Below are 16,733 nucleotides of genomic sequence, written 5' to 3'. Positions count from 1 at the left end.
TTAGTATAGGTACCCAACTAACACAATCGGCTATATACCTCTGCTTTTACGCTTGCTTCCAGACATCCTGGGCTTGAAATAAAGATACTGTACTACCGTACTCTATACAGTACTGTACAGTACAGTACACAAAAGCACAGCCACTTGTAGGGGGTGCACGCACGTGACAATGCACACCAGACACTTGAACTAACTTACGTGATTGGACATGCGAACGCATGTTCACATCTTTGAAAGTTCACAACTTGAAGGTTCATATGTAGGGGACTTACTGTAATTAAAAGTTTAAGGTTTAGTAGGTTCTTTCTGTATTTTTCAAAATTAAGTTACTGGATCCTCCTGGCTATGGCCGGGTGAGAAGGGTGGCAAATTTTGTCCCTAAAAAGCAATTATGGGCATGGACAAGTTGAAAAAACAAACAAACAAACCCATTCGGCACTCAGAGACCAACCACAGATATAATGAATCTGAGTAGCATTTATGCCTGTAACACCGCTAAACGTTGGTTAAGAAATATGGGAATCTGTGCTGTTCTGGCCTAGGGATGCCCCTATTTCTCCCTCACCCCACCCCCCCAAGCTCAATCCACACAGAGATTCTGCCAGGGCCAGGTTTTGCCAAGTTAGGACTGGCAGCTTCTCTACCACAGTCGAAAGCAGCTCACTTGATTTAGGGGTGTTGGGGTTGTCAGTGGAAGTGACAACCTCAGGGGCAGGTGAGTGAACGTGATGGCTCCAGTCTGATGTCACGGTGGTGAGCAAGACAAAATATTCCTGACTGAGGCTGCCTGAATGCACAGCAAGACAGGAAAGGGCTCAAGCCAGCCCTAGTGCTGACCAACCCTGAGGTTGTGCACACACACAGAGGAGATGCAAAAGGGCCCAGTGGAAAGTGATGACTGGGAAGACTTGAAAATGACTTGATCTTTGAAACTTTTCTTCTATCCACACACAGGTCCACTGACAGAGGACAGAAGGCTTACTGGCTTGAGGTGGCTGTGTACTACCTCTCTCCAATCACTGGCTGACCATTATGCTTTGCAGACACAGGAATGACCATAGGAAGCCAAGCTTAAAAACAATAAAATCAATGTAGCCAAAAGTTGTTCTTTGAAAAGATTGAAAAAAAAAGAAAAACTTTTACCTAGACGGACCAAGAAAAAAACAAAGAAGACACAAATTTCCAAAATCAGGAATGCAAGACAGGACATCACTAGTAACCTTATAGAAATTAAAAGGATTATAAGAAAACATTAAGAACAATTTTATATCAATAAATTTAAAAACTTTTTGATGAGTGAAATCTGGTAGTTTGTGTCTTTCGAGGAATTGGTTCATTTTATCAAATATTTAAGAAAGAAACAATACCAGTTATATGCAATGTCTTCCAGAAAAATAGAAACGGAGGCTCACCTTATGAGGCCAGTATTACTCTGATATCAAAACCAGACAAAAATATAGCAGGAGAAGACAACTACGGACCAATATCCCTCATTAACATAGATACAGAAGTCCTCAAAATTTCAGCAAATTGAATCCAGTCATGCATAAAAAGGAAAACACATTATGACCAAGTATGGTTTATTTCAGGAATGAAGGCTGGTTCAATATTTGAAATTTAATTCATGTAGCCATGACATTAACGGACTAAAGAAGGAAAACTACATCATCTTAAGAGACACAGAGAAGCATTTGACAAAATTCAGTACCTATTCATATTTTAAAATTTCAGCAAACTAGGGGACTTCCCTGGTGGTCCAGTGGTTGAGAATCCATCTTGCAATGCAGGGGACGCTGGTTCGATCCCTGGTAAGGGAACTAAGATACCACATGCCACGGGGCAACTAAGGTCCCATGCCAACTAAGACTCGACGCAGCAAAAAAAAAAAAAAAAAAAATTTTTTTAAAAATTCACCAAACTAGAAATAGAGGAGAATTTCCTTAATCTGATAAACAGCATCAACAAAAAACCCACAGTTAACATACTTAATGGTGGAAGACCGAGAGGTTTTCCCCTAGGATCAGGAACAAGGGAACATCATCCTGGAAGTCCTAGCCACAATAAGGCAAGGAAAAGAAATAAAAAGCATTCATATTAGAAAGGAAAAAAAAAAAAAAAACTGTCTCCATTCACAAATGCAATGATTATCTACATAGAAAATCCAAGGAATCTTCTAGAAAGCTCTGGATTTAATTAGCAAGTTTAGCAATGTTGCCAGATACATGGTTAATACACAAAACTATCACGTAATCTATCAACTATCAATGAACAATGTAAATAGAAATTCAAAAATAAGACCAGTTACAATAGCTCCAAAAAATGAAATCCTTAGTAATGAATCAAGCAAAATATATGCAAGTTTGGTATGCTGAAAATGATGAAATACTGATGAAAAAATAAACAAAGACCTAAATAAATGAGAAAATATACTTTGCTTATTGGTTGGAAGACAATATTAAGATGTTGATTTTTCCCATATTGAATATAGATCTAATGCAATCCCAAGAAAAATATCAAAAGGATTTATGTAAATATAAAGAAGCTGATTCTAAAATTTTTATGGAAAGAGAATCAGATAGCCAAACCAGTTTTGAAAATGAACAAAGTTGGAGGACTCCCTGATCTGAAGATTTAATATAAAATCATAGTCCTCAATGGAGTGTTGTATGGACAAAAGGAAAAACACAAAGATAAATGGAACAGAATAGTGAGTACAAAAATAGAACCACACAAATATCGTCAACTGATTTTTGACAAAGGTGCAAAGCAATGCAATGAAGAAAGTGTCGTCTTTTCAACAAATGGTATTGGAATAATAGAACATTCATTTACACAATAAGAACCTTGACCTAAACCTCACAACTTTTGCAAAAATTAAAATGGATCATAGACCTAAATGTAAGACAAAACCATAAACTTTTAGAAGAAAACCTTTATGACCTCAAATTAGGCAAACATTTTCTAGATATAATATTAAGAGCATGATTGATAAAGGAAAAAAATTGACAAAATGAACATCAAAATTAAAATCTTTTGCTTTGAGCAAGTCACTGCTAAGAGAATAAAAAGATGAGCTACTGACTGGGTGAAAATATCTGAAAATTACATATGTGATAAAGGACTTGCACTTAGAATATATAAAGAGCTCTCCAACAATAATCAGGAAACAAACACTCAGTTATATACATTGGCGAAAAATATTAACGCTTCACCAAACAAGACAGCAAAAAAGTACATGGAAGGAAGTTTAATATCAATAGTCAGAAGGAAATGCAAATTAAAACTGTAATGAGATACTACCACATACTTATTTAGAATGGCTAAAAAAAACCCCCAAGAAAACAAATAAACCTGACAATACCAAGTGCTGACAAGCATTCCAAGCAACTGGAACTTTCATATGTTGTTGGTAGGAATGCAAACTGGCATAGGCCTTCTGGAAAAACTGTTTGGCAATTTCTTATAAAGTTAAATATACATTTACCAGATGACCCAGCAATTCTACTCTTAGGTAGTTAACTTAGAGAAATGAAAAGTTATGTTCACACAAAAACCTGTACACGAATATTTATAGCAGTGCTATTCATAATGACCAAAAACTGAAAACAAGCCATATGTTCTTTAATGGGGGAGTGGATAAACAAATTATGGTACAGCCATATAATGAAATACTTCCTCATCAATAAAAATAATGAACTATTGACACATGTAACAACATGGATGAATCTCAAATGTGTGATGCTAAGTTAGAAAAGCCAGACTCAAAAAGTTGCCTATTAGAAGATTCCATCTATATGTCATTCTGGAAAAGGCTAAACTATAGGGATAGAAAACAGATGAGAAGGTTTCTAGGCAAGGTGATCCATGGCCATGATTGACTGGGGTGACCTCAATTTTTGTCTAGCCTGCCTTTCTGTCTAGTTTAGTAATTTCCCTGATTTTTAAAAAGTTTAAATGAAGCAGTTTTATTATAGATTACATTAAATGAAGCTGAGTATTTGGTAAAATTTTTCATCCAGAGAAGACCTTCTTCCAAGGCCGTCTAGCAGTGATTGGAATTCTCGCTTGAACATGCTAGAAATTTTGTAAGAAGACTGGAAAAAATCCAGCTCTCTTCTCCTGGCTTTTTTTTTTTTTTTTTTTTTCCTATTCTTTCTAGATGCAACACAACGAATACCTCCCTTTCAAGGACAGCATGCAGGGCACTCAGTGATAACTAAGTGTGGTGGCCATGAGTGGCTCAGAAGACCTAGTACATCCTCCTGGTCTAGGGTGGTATTTGCTACTACTGCCTATGCTGGGCACTTGGTGTCCCGCTGGCTGTGCCAGGGCCCAGGCTGTAGCACATGAGATGCAAGAGGCCAGTAGACCACCAGTCTGTCTGCTTCCGCCATGGGAAATGAAGCAAATATTAGGTAAGTTGTGTGTGAAAAATGTGCGGGAAATAGATGGTAAGCAGTAGGTCATAGTCCGAATTCTATTCTTAGTGTTATTGTTACTTATTGGACAGTGTACATCACACATGTTGCTTTATTTTTATTGGTTAACACCTTTCTAAAATTTTATAATAAATTCAGCGGCAAGAAGATTAAAAAATCTTCTTTTAAAAGAAGTGCATAAAGTGCATGTTTAAGGAAAAATGAACTGCTGGATTTCTATATCTGAAGAAAATTGAAGATGAAAGCATAAGTGACACAAAATACTGGTTGCCATTCAAAGCACTATAGCGTTAATACTGTCCAAAGAGTTGAAGAAATATTAGCATCTCCTTCAGGTAATGGATGTGTCGCCCATTAGCGACAACTGCGGCACTCAGTAAGGCTGGCTAACTAACTAGCTAGCTAACTAACTAACTAACTACCTTTCTTCCCTTCCTCCCTCTCTCTCCCTCTTCCCTCCCTCCCTTCTTCTCTTTCTTTTTCTCTCATCATTTTACTATGTGCATTTTCAAAAATTACAAAAAAGGAGACTAGTAGAATGAACACTTAAAGCCCCTGCCATCTGGGTTCAGTATCAATATCAATATCTTACCAATTTTGCTTCATCTGCCTCCCTCCAACCTTTTATATTTGCTGAAATAGTTTAACATAAATCCCACAGTCATGTCACTTCACCCATAAATACTACATTATACTTAAGGATTCCTTTCTGCTAGCAAAACTAATGCATGTTTATTAAAGAGAATTTGGAAAAGCATAAGGGGGAAATTAAAGTTGCCTGCACTCCTACAATCTAAGTCACTGTTAATGTTTGATGTTTTTCTGTCTAGACCTTTAAATTATGCATGTGTCTGCGCATGAGTGCATGTTTGCTATCCAATTATGCATATGCATGTGTCTATACATATATTCAGAGGCATCTAACATATTGTATCTATTTTACCACGTTAATCAGTTAGACGGCCTTCTGTAGCAAGTTACAGAAAACCTAGTTCAAACTTGCTTAAACAATAAAGGGGACTTTGGGGCTTTTATGAGTGAGAAGTTCAGGGGCAGGCAGGGGAGGTGTTGTGCCTGGTTTGATCAGCTCTCCGCTCAGTATCTCTATTATTCTTGGTCGTCTCTTGTATATTGATGGGCTCCTTTCTCAGCCTGGCTTCCCCACGCCTGTAAGACCAGGGCTACAGCCTCTCACAACCATCTTCACAGGGAAAAAGAGCATCACTTCTCTTAGCTTCTGAACAGGAGTTCTGAGCTGTGCTCTGATTGGCCCACTCCTGAGATAATCACTAAAACGGGAGATCTGGTATTACCCTGCCTGAACAACCAGCATCCTTCAGAGCTAGAGCTGGAGGGAGACAAACAACGTGTCAGATATGCAGTGGGGGAGGCATTGAGAGGAGGAATGGATGTTGGAGGGGCAGCCTCCATGTGCCTTATTCTATGTCTTTCTACTTTCACTGTGTATGTATGTATCTATCGATCCAATCAGTCGATAGTCTCCTTCCCTTTAAGTCTTTGAAATTTTGTTCAAAGCCCCCATTCACAATCAGGGTAAACATACCCACTCCTTGAATGTCCCAAAAGAAACAATTCATGTAAAACCTTTGTGTGTCTGATAGACTCCACTAAAGGTTTGGGGCACATGGGGAGTGGGGAAGAGTTTACGTTGTAGCAGTACAAATCATTTAAAACAATATTAGATAGCTCTCTAATACTGTGGTTCTCAACCATTGTATGGGGGTGATTTTGCCCTCCCCCCTCCCAGGGAACATTTGGCAATGACTGGAGACATTTTTGGCTGTCACAAGTGCTACTATTGTCGAGAGCAATGATGCTGCTAAACATCCTACAATGTTCAGGATAGCCCTCCCCCTCGACAATGAATCATCCAGCCTAAAATGTCAATAGTGCCTTTGTTGAGAAAGTCTGCTTTAAGATAGCTAAGAGTCCACGGGCCATATTTAATGGTGCTTGACTCTTCCTGCTGGTTCCTTTCTACAGTTCCCTCTTCATTGCTCTCCCTCCTCCCAGATTCCTACTTATTTCTAACATAGAACACTTTAGGTATTTCCTTTTTTCTTATCCCCCAATAGATTTTAGGCTCATACTTCCATCCCAAAAGGTTTAATAAAGTATACTCCTCTGCAAATACAGTACACTGTCTAAGAGGAATTTAATTGCCATTTGTTAAATAATAATCACTTTCAGCTCATTACATACCCATGGGGTTATACTTGGGATAACACAGTGGATATTCTCTTGCTGCATGCTTTGTTCACTTCATAGAGTATCATGAATATTTTCCCATTGCTTACCTAGTATGATGCTGTTTGCCAAATATTTCTGGTCCTCCTCCTTCCTTCTAAGTACAAAGTAGGATCCTACCTCCTGACCCCCTTGTGATGGGTGGGGCCGTATGCCTAGTTTTGGTGAATGAGTTGAGAGCGGAAGTGACTCACAATTTCCAGGTCAGAGTGTTTAACTGCTTATCACCTTCCAGAGCCCTTTATTTCCTTATGGTAGAGGGACCAGCAGTGTTTGAGATGGCACTCCCGCATCAGCCTGGATATCTGAGAGACTGTGATGAAAAGAGGACCTTGTTGGTGTGATCCACATGTGGCATGAGAAAGAAATAGACTTTTGCTATTTTAAACCACTGGGTTTTGCAGTTGTTTGTTACTGCAGTATAACCCAGCCTATCCTGATTGATACGTCTGATACCCAGTCATCACTTCTGCTCAGAGGCTTACTCCCCATCATCAGATGAGGGTGACTATATTCAAGATCATGGGGGTTTATCTTCATTGCTCTACACCAATAATAGCCACCCTATTCTTCTTCCCAGTGATTAATTTAGGGGTAGGCATGTGACTCTCTTCTGGGATATAGTGGGAGATCTGCTGGGGGCTCCAGAGAAAAGTTTCCCTGATCCTAGAAAAGAGACCTGAAGAGACAGTCCTTCGGGCCTCTGGGCATTGATGTAATTGGATGTGGTGCCCGGAGCTTTGCAGCCATTCTGAAAAAGTGAAGGTTTTCACTGAGCCACTGAAGATGGCAGAGCAGAGTGATGGAAAGAACCTGGTCCTTGATGACATTATCAAGGCGGGGAATCAACTGACCTGAAACTCTCCCTACCTCTGGACTTCCCGATGTGCATGAAAATAAAAGCCCTCATTTTAAAGTCAGTTTCAGTCAGTGTTTTATGTTACTTGAAACTGAAAACATCCAAGTGATATATTGTTAGGTTGACTTCTGTAATGTTATTTTAATTGTCTCTAGAGCATGTCTAGACTATAATGTATTTAATAATCCACTGCGACTTAACAGGCAATTTTCCATTTTCAGTCACTATAATATAAAGAGGGTCCCTTTCTGCAAATTGTGCCAAATAAAATTGCAAGCATTTTTCTGTTTCCTAAGAACAGGAGGTCTGCTTCCTTTGGAACCAAATCTTCCTTCATTCATCCATTCATTTTTATTTTGTGAGTGCCTACCATGCTGCAGACTCAGGATAGAACCGTAATTTAAAACTGACAAGATCTTGGTCCTCGTGTAGCTCATGAAACCTTGCGTTTCTTTCATTTGGAAAAACCAAGCAATAGATGTGAAACTAATTCCCACCTATTTGTTCTTGGAGAAAATGTGACAGCAGATGCCGTGGGCTGAGCGATTTTAAGTGTTTCGATTAGTAATGCAAGGTAAACAGGTATTTTAGCATAAAGAGTTATGGCTCCAGACTTTATAACTTCTTAGGGAAATCCACAATTTTCCATGCATGAATTTAAATTACCTATTCCTTTAAATTATTTATTTGTCTTAAAACTACTTTATTGAGGTCTGACATACAAAAAGCTGTAGATATTTAATACATACAACTTGGTGTGTATGGAGATAAGTATACACCCATGAAACCATTTTCACAATCAATGCCATACACTTACTCATCACCTCCGAAAGTTTCCTCTTGCTCCACAGTCAAAACCATGATGAGATATCACTTCACACCTGTTCAAATGGCTATTACTTAAAAAAAAGGATAAGTGTTGGCAAGGATGCAGAGTAAAGGGAACCCTTTTACACTGTTGGTGGGGATGTAAAATGGTGCAGCCACTACGGAAAACAGTATGGGGATTTCTCAAAAAATTAATAATAGAATTACCATTTGATCCAGCAAACCCACTTCTGGGTATATTTCCAAAGGAACTGAAATCTGGATCTTGAAGAGATATCTGCACGCCCATGTTCACTGCAACATTATTCACAATAGCTAAGATATGAAAACCACCTAAATGTTTATCAAAAGATGAAGGGTTAAAGAAAATATGATGTAGCACATACATAGCGTGTAGAACCTAGCTATCTGGGGATGGTTCACAGTTCTGCTTCTCATTTGCTGTGTGATGCTGGACAAGCCACCACACCACTCGTAGTCCCAATAAACTCATTAACCGAGTGTTGAGATAAAAGTGAAGTCATTTAATTTTTGAGTTATTTTGAAAAATGGCATCATAATGTATGTGAAAGGGCATTATTGACTGGGAGACATATCAACTTTAGTTTTTGCTTGCTTTGAGGTTAGTTAAGGGGAAAATACTTTGAAAGTGGAGTCCCTAGACATTTGTTATAAAAAATAACATGTTTCTATTTTTTATTACACAATCATATATAATCATTGTTGAAAAAAGAAAACATGCACTCGCATAAATGCGCGCACACACACACACTCACTCTCAATGTCAAAGTATCTTCCCAGTGTCTCACTGACACCATCCTGCCCTTGACTGCTGGTCAATGGAAGGCAGTGACACTGTACATCTTGTCTTTATATGGAGTAAAATCTCTCAGCATTATCCTTTAACTTTCTTTCCTTGTGATTCCTTTTAGGAGATCCTTCTCCACTCAGGTTGTGTAAATAGTCACCCGTATATTATTCCAGAAATCTGAGGATTTCTTTTGTAAACATTTAAATTATTAGTCCACCTGGAATTAATCTGATATAGGGTGGAAGAGATGTATCATATTTTTGCAAATGGTAATCCATTTGCAAAATTGATATCTTTGCAAATGACACTCAACACCATTTTTGGAATGACCCAGCCTCTCACCACTGATTTGAGTTGCAAATTTTTCCATACACTGAGCTACTAAATATCTTTGAGAATGTTTCCGGATGAGCTATGTATGCCACTGAATTGACTGTCCTTTGCTCAATCAGTACCACATATTTTAATAAACTTTATAGAAGGTCTTAATGTCTTTATGTGAGGTCTTCAACCTTTCTTTTCCAATGTCAATTGGCCTTCTAGTATGCTTCTTTCTGAAGCTCTTGTAGAATCCTTTTATTTTCATATTCCAGACATCCATGAAAATGCAAAAAAATCCCCCAATTCACAACAACATAAAAATTTAAGGTGATAGACAATATAATGCCAGAGGCAGGATGTAAGATGTCCAAATCCTAAGGAAATTGGAGCTGGATTTAGAAAATCTCCAGAAGATTCGATCTCAGCTTGAAAGATTCCCCTATTTTGCTGCCTCTGAATATACTCTGATTAGGGGTGGCTGCAGGGACACACTGACAGAGTCTAACTTAGCCCACTCGTCAGTAGAGGCTACTTCTCTGTGGTCAGCTGAAACTCTGGGATTGCCCCACTTTTAAAGGAGGAAAGAAGAAAGAAGATTGAGTTCTCTCTCTCCTGTCTTCTCTGTTTTTCCATTGCAATTTTATTTGACTTAAAGCGGAACTTAAGAGAATTCCTAAAAGCCACCAGCACAAGTTAACCTTGAGGCTGGAGATAATTTCAGTGCTTCCTGTTCTTACTCTGATGACATCTTTGTCTGGACGCAGCCAGCAGCCTTCCGGAGACTCCCTGTCACAGCTCCAGGGTGTGCAGATTCCCATCCTGCCCGGAGGTACTCCTTCCCCGAGGTGCTTCCAAGCATCCTCTGCTGCCCCTTAGACGACGAACCCAGGCCCAGACCCAGCTGGATCATCGTCTGCACAGAGTGACCAGGAGACTGAGCCACCTTCCTGTTCGGTCCGGTTTCTGCTTTGCTAGTTTTCCTGGTTGTTGGTGTTTGTTTGCAGCGGAAACCTTGACCGCTCAGCACATGGGAGGGTATATTCTCTCAGGCCCTCATGGCCCGTGTATTCTGTTTGAGAAGGAGAGGTGGAGGCACGTTGCTTTCCTCTCTAGCACATGGAGTGGGACTTTAAGGGCTTCTTTTGCATTGGGGCAGGTACAGAGAGCGCAGGCCTGGTGTTGGCCGCCTTGGGGTGACAGTGTGGCCTTCTATTTGGGTATTGACCTCGGACCTCAGAGCTTAGGAGGGTGCACCTGACAGTCTGAAGAATGGCACCGCCTCGGATTGGCTGGGTTCATTTTTGACCAGGCCCGTACCTTTGCAGTGGAGAAGGAGAGGGTACTAAGGCCAGTTATGCCAAATTAATTCTGGTAACAGTGGGGTGACACGTTGTAGCCAGATTGCCGTCTCACTCAGGAACAGATTAAAAGTTGAACATCATATGGCAGACATAGGCGTTTGCCCCTTGTAGCCCTGGAGGTAAGTTAGGAACAGATGTCCAAGAGCTTTTCACGACCTCACTATGGTCCCTTTCTCCATGGATGAAATCTTGGTGCTTGGAACTCGCCAGGGCCCACCATGTTCAGATGTTACCTTGTGTCACTCTTATAAACCGTATCTTCTCAACAAAACTTACAATGTTTGTAACTTACGTAGTACTATTGCTCATTTTCCCTTTCCTTTCCCTTTTGTTATTTTTACCATTAGAGAAACTGAGGTTCAGAGAGGTGTAGCAACTTGTCCATGGTCACAGAGCAGAACTCAGATCATGTCACATACCTATAAGGAGGTCTATGAATGCTTGCTGGGAATAAAATTTAATTTAAAAGAAAGTAAAAGACAGGTGATTTTGTGCTTTTATTCATTTGTTATTTATTTGTTTACTACCTATCAGGGGCAGAGCATTAAGTTTTAGCATCATCCTAATTCATCATTCCTTTTAAGAGCTGTGTCTGTTGTAGTTTTTAATTTTTCTCCTTCATCTCCCATCCCCATTTCTTTCTCCCCTGGAGGCACCACCCTACTCTGTTTGGTACATGTTCTTGAGTGTGTGTATATGTACATATATTCTTGAACATACATATAGCATTGTCTTACATAGGGGTGCATGTTAAATTGTATACATAGCATTTCACTATTTCTTTCTTTGTTCTCAATGATTATAAGTTCTCCATAGATGCTTTCTATCCATCTGGCTCCTCACTTCTGAGCATGACATTGTATTTCACAGTACACGTCTACATTTCCCTAATGATGGGTAGACCTGGACCGCCTCTACCTCTCTGCTACACAAATAATGTGCTGGGGGGGTATCCTTGAACATGTGAGAGTTTCTCAGGGGGAAATATCAAGTCACTGTACTTTGTGTGGCAGGTCAAAGCATGAAAGGAGAGCTGGACAGCTGGAGATGGTGTAATATTTATTTTAAATGCAACCAATAGGAACCGGCGGGTACCCCCATTAAAGGGACTGCTCTACAAAGAGAACCATTAAAATGAATGTAAATCACAGTAGCTTCAGGGACAGTTTAATAACTATCTGACTTTTTATTGGGTGAGCAGGAGATGTGCCAGCTTTCTCCTTACAGAGTCTTCTGGATCTTTTGCAGAGAGAGATTTCTATCTGAACCGCTCTTGAGATTACCGAGGGCAGAGGGCTGCCCTGGGAGTAATGGCCATAAATCCAATTAGTAACTCACTTTCTCTTTTGCCACAAGCTCCATTTCCCCCAAACACACAGAAGATAATTCCACACTCTGGAACCTGGTAAATCCTGAGGGCTCCATGAGAGCATGCCACCAAGACACAAAGGTTTCTTGCATGAGAAAAGGGCTGGAATGATATACATTAAACTGGTAACAGTGGAAACCTCCATGGAAGGGAGAGGGAAAGGTGCTGGGGTGGGTGGTGTGGGACCTTGTCACACTTTATTCTGTACACTTGCGTATCATTTCAAACAAAAATGTGTTCCTGTCTTACTTGTGAAATAAGGAAATGGGGGGGAAAAAAACCCCTTCAGGCAATCTCTAGAGAATTTCAGCAAGATTAGAGGTGAAAGAAACGGCTTTTTACAGATGAGGAAACTAAGGCAGCTGGGGCACCAAGGTCACGTGAGCCTGCTCCAAAGAGTGGGCGGCGTGGGGCGGGCACTGGGCCTCTGGACTCCTCCATTTGGGTCCAAAGTGGCCGTCAGCACAGCCACTTTGGGGGGAGGGTGGCTGAACCACAGGAGAAGGGTCTTGGATTCCAGACCAATACCCGTCTGGAAACTTGCCTACTTAAGAAAACAAAGCCTTTAATGACAAATCTTTATGAACTGAAATAAAGAATTGAGATGCCCAGGATAAAAATAAAACCTGTATCAGCTTAATTTTGACTTTTAAAAATTGCACAACGACTCTACTTTTGTCTCCTCTGAAATTGAAAGGATCCACCTTGACAGCAGCTTATCTGGAGGATGGAAGGCATCATATAGGGTCCTTCCTTCCTCTTATTACATTTACATTTGTTACAAAGATGTTTCTTGCGGGTTGGTAGTTTTGTTAAAATTATGAGTGAAATAAAGATATAAATGACTAAATCATACTTCTGTATGAGCTTATAGAAAAAAATCACAAAGGATTTGGGTTTGAATCCCAAATCTGTCATTTACTAGTAACCTTGAGCAAGTGATCTAACCCTCTGAAGCTTTAGTTTTATTACTAAAAAATATGAATAATATGTAGTTCACATGATTACTGTGCGGATTCAGTAGGCTACTGTAAGGAGAGCTTTCAATACAATGCCTGGCACATAGTAAACACGGAATAACGACGTCTATTAGTATTTTAACAGGTGCATATTTAAAATTATTATTTTCCCTTGGACGACTCTAGGGATCAATGAAATATTTGTTAGGTAAACTGGTATCTTGAATTCCTCAAAAGCAGAGCCTGAGATAAGGATTTGTGTGCAGGGTGTTTATTCAGGTGATCCCAGGAAGTGTGGTGAGGAAGGGAGTCCAGGAAGAGAAGAAAGACAGTCAGTGTACCTCTGTGGGCAACTGGACACCAGCCTGGCAATCTGCTTCACCAGCTCCTTCTCCATGACCTGATAGAGGGCATGGCTTATGTTCCAGCATGGTAAAGTCACCCACGACACTAAGTTTACCTCTCTATTTAAAGCTGAGGTAGCTTCTCTCTTAGGCTCCAGTTCTTAAAATGTAAGTGAAGGAGCTTCTGGAAATCATGGTACTCTTTGCAGAGAACACCACACTCACTGCAGAGCATCACATAATTTGGATCTATTTAATTCCAAACATAAATCAAAAACGATTGCAAGAAATATGACCATATTATGAAATTATTAGCACGAACATGCAAACACACATATCAGTTCAATGTAATTGGCGTTTCATGGGTTTCCACTAGTATTTGTTTGCTAATTGATCATTAACTTGTTATCTGCTGGAATTTGCCAGCAGATAAGCAATGGTAGGCACCACAGGTATAAGAAAAATATGTGGAGAGAAATATTAAACACAGATAAAAATTTACCCATTTTTACATTTATCTGAGACAAAGAATCCCTAATTCCTTTTCAGGGACAAAAGCCCTCTGCTTAATTTATAAAATACTGGCATTTGAGAACTCATTTAAAAGGTCAGTTAAATCACTGCATTGCCAGTTCGGGGCAAAGTTCACAAATCAAAGTGAGAAAATCCCATGATTCTTAGCTGCTCGGAAGTTTCCAAGAGTGGCAGGTCACAGAGATTCTACTTCACAGCAGCTGTGAGAGCAACATGTGAACTTCTGACCAGACTAGTGGGCAGACACCTACTCTTCTCTTGGGTCACTTGAAACTGTCTATATATAATATGTTGCTTTTACCGGGAAAGTTTTATTTTAATATTTTGCTCTAAATCGGGCAGTAAGCAACTGAATATAACTAACACCACTGCCTCTTTTGCCTACACTGTTCCTTACTTCCAGATATCCATTTCCTAAAACTGGAATGCCTTCTACCATCTTTACTTAAGGAGTTGCTCAAATCTCATGTCCCCACAGAACCATACCTGGTCATCTCAGCCGTCTGCAACCGGGGCCTCTCTTGAATTCTTATGATATTTTCTATGCTGCTCACGTGATACTTAGTGTCACCCTGTATTGTTCGTGGCTTCCTTCTCTCTCTCTCTCTCTCTCTCTCATGCACGCATACATGCCCTTCCTATCTTTCCAAACTAAACAAACACAGTTTGCATTTTATCACTGTTTGTGGCCAGCAAATGCCCTGTACACAGTGAGCTTATGCAAATATATGTGAATCATGTAATTGGGCATTGCCCCCAACATTATTTACAGCCTCACTCTACCAAACCTCAGTGTTTCTCAAAATTGAATAATGTAGAGATCCCTTAAAGGAAAAGAAATTTGTGCACCTCTAGCGTTGGCTTAAAATTTTAAAGTATTAAATATGTTTAAGTATAAAACAAAGCATAAACTCCTTACGTTTACATCTCTAATACAACCATGAAACTGAAAGTTTACAATTAAAGGAAAACAAACCCAATATAGTCAAATTAATATTAGTTTAATGTGACAGATGATACTGTTTTGGTGAAATTGAATCACCGTTCATAGCGTGAATACGGTACTGGCTGCCCTCGTGCAGGCTCTCTCTGATTCGGGGCGCAGGTATGGAGGTTTGCTGTATGGCCGTGCCATTTCCCCATCCATTTGCTCTATTTGAACCACCATGTCATTTGAACTTCCTTTGGCACAGATATATCATTTAGGTGTTAATTCTAACCTCTCTTTTTTTTCTCATTTACCTATGACAATGAATGTACTTCTAGGCATCAACATGGGCTTAAACACAGATACTGTGAAATCTTGTGGCAGTACTTTGTTATAAGGTGACCGTCCAGGTGATGATGATGATTGTAATATTACTAGCTAATATTTACAGGCTATCTTCTTTGTGATAAAGTATATCTAGATTAACTCATTTATTTCTCACATTAACCCCCTGAGAAAGAAGCAATTATTATCACTATCTTATTGATGGGGAAACAGAGGCTCAAAGAAATCCAATAGCATTCTCAAATCCATGCTACTCATAAAGAATTAAAACCTATAAAGTCTGATGGCAGAACCTGAACACAATACTCATAATAATTTGTTTAGTGTATCGTTAAAGTGAACACAAACTTAAAATAAGTGTTGTGCAGAATCAACACACTCCAATGTTTGATATTCCCATATGCCCACAATTCATCATATGCTCAGAAATCATGCCTGTAGATTTTTTTGAACCACTAAGGACAGGAACAGTGACAGCTAGGTAAAATATGAAAGAGTTCAGCTTTGTATCCACAATGAATGAGGTGCTTTACTGATAGAAATGTGTAACTTATTCTCAATAAACGTAATATATTCAAAAGAGTTGGATAATACGTGTTTCATATTCTCTTCTACTATACTGTCCAAACAATGTCTTCATTCAGAAGTGAATTGACTCTCCCAACACTCAGCTTCAGTGCAAGCCGCTGAGGACGGCAGAGCACCGAGCTCTCCCTCGAGTCGGGGAACACCCACGACTTCATGGTTTAACCTGCAGAAGCCAAGTTCTCCCGAAATTAGAGTTTGAACTTGTCTCAGCTTATTGATTCAAGTTTGCCAAAATTCAATATGTTCTCACTCAATTTGGGAAATATGCAGACTGCTTTATTTCTTCTGATTTGCCAAACTAAACAAAAGAATCTCTTAAAATATGACTTATTACTGGTATCCTTCCTTGTTCAATTGACTGGTTCTGTTGGGAAAACATTTGGACACGAAAAGAGTACTGTATACCTTTAGTCCCACCCCTCAGCCCCCCACTCACCCCAACTACAGTGACATAGTACTGTAGATGTGGTCAAATCTCTTGTTATGCTTAAAAAAAAAAAAAAAAATAGCATGGTTAGCCGACTGTTTTCTGTTTCCCAAATAGCCAACTTAGGAATGAGAAAAAAGCTTGTACATTTCAGACCTGTAAGGAATAGTGATCATTTCCTTATAATACTGCAAAACACGTTGATTTCTCTGATTTATAAGTCATCTGCTATCCTCCCAGCACATTGCACTGGCTATGGCTGGACCCAATGAAGTATAAGACAAGGTCTTTATCCTTAAGAATATTACAAGCTTTATGGCGTATACTGGAGTCACACACATCAACAAAAATA

Source organism: Eubalaena glacialis, chromosome 15 (genome assembly GCF_028564815.1).
Source record: "Eubalaena glacialis isolate mEubGla1 chromosome 15, mEubGla1.1.hap2.+ XY, whole genome shotgun sequence".
NCBI lineage: Eukaryota > Metazoa > Chordata > Mammalia > Artiodactyla > Balaenidae > Eubalaena > Eubalaena glacialis.
Note: the sequence above shows the minus strand (reverse complement) of the source record.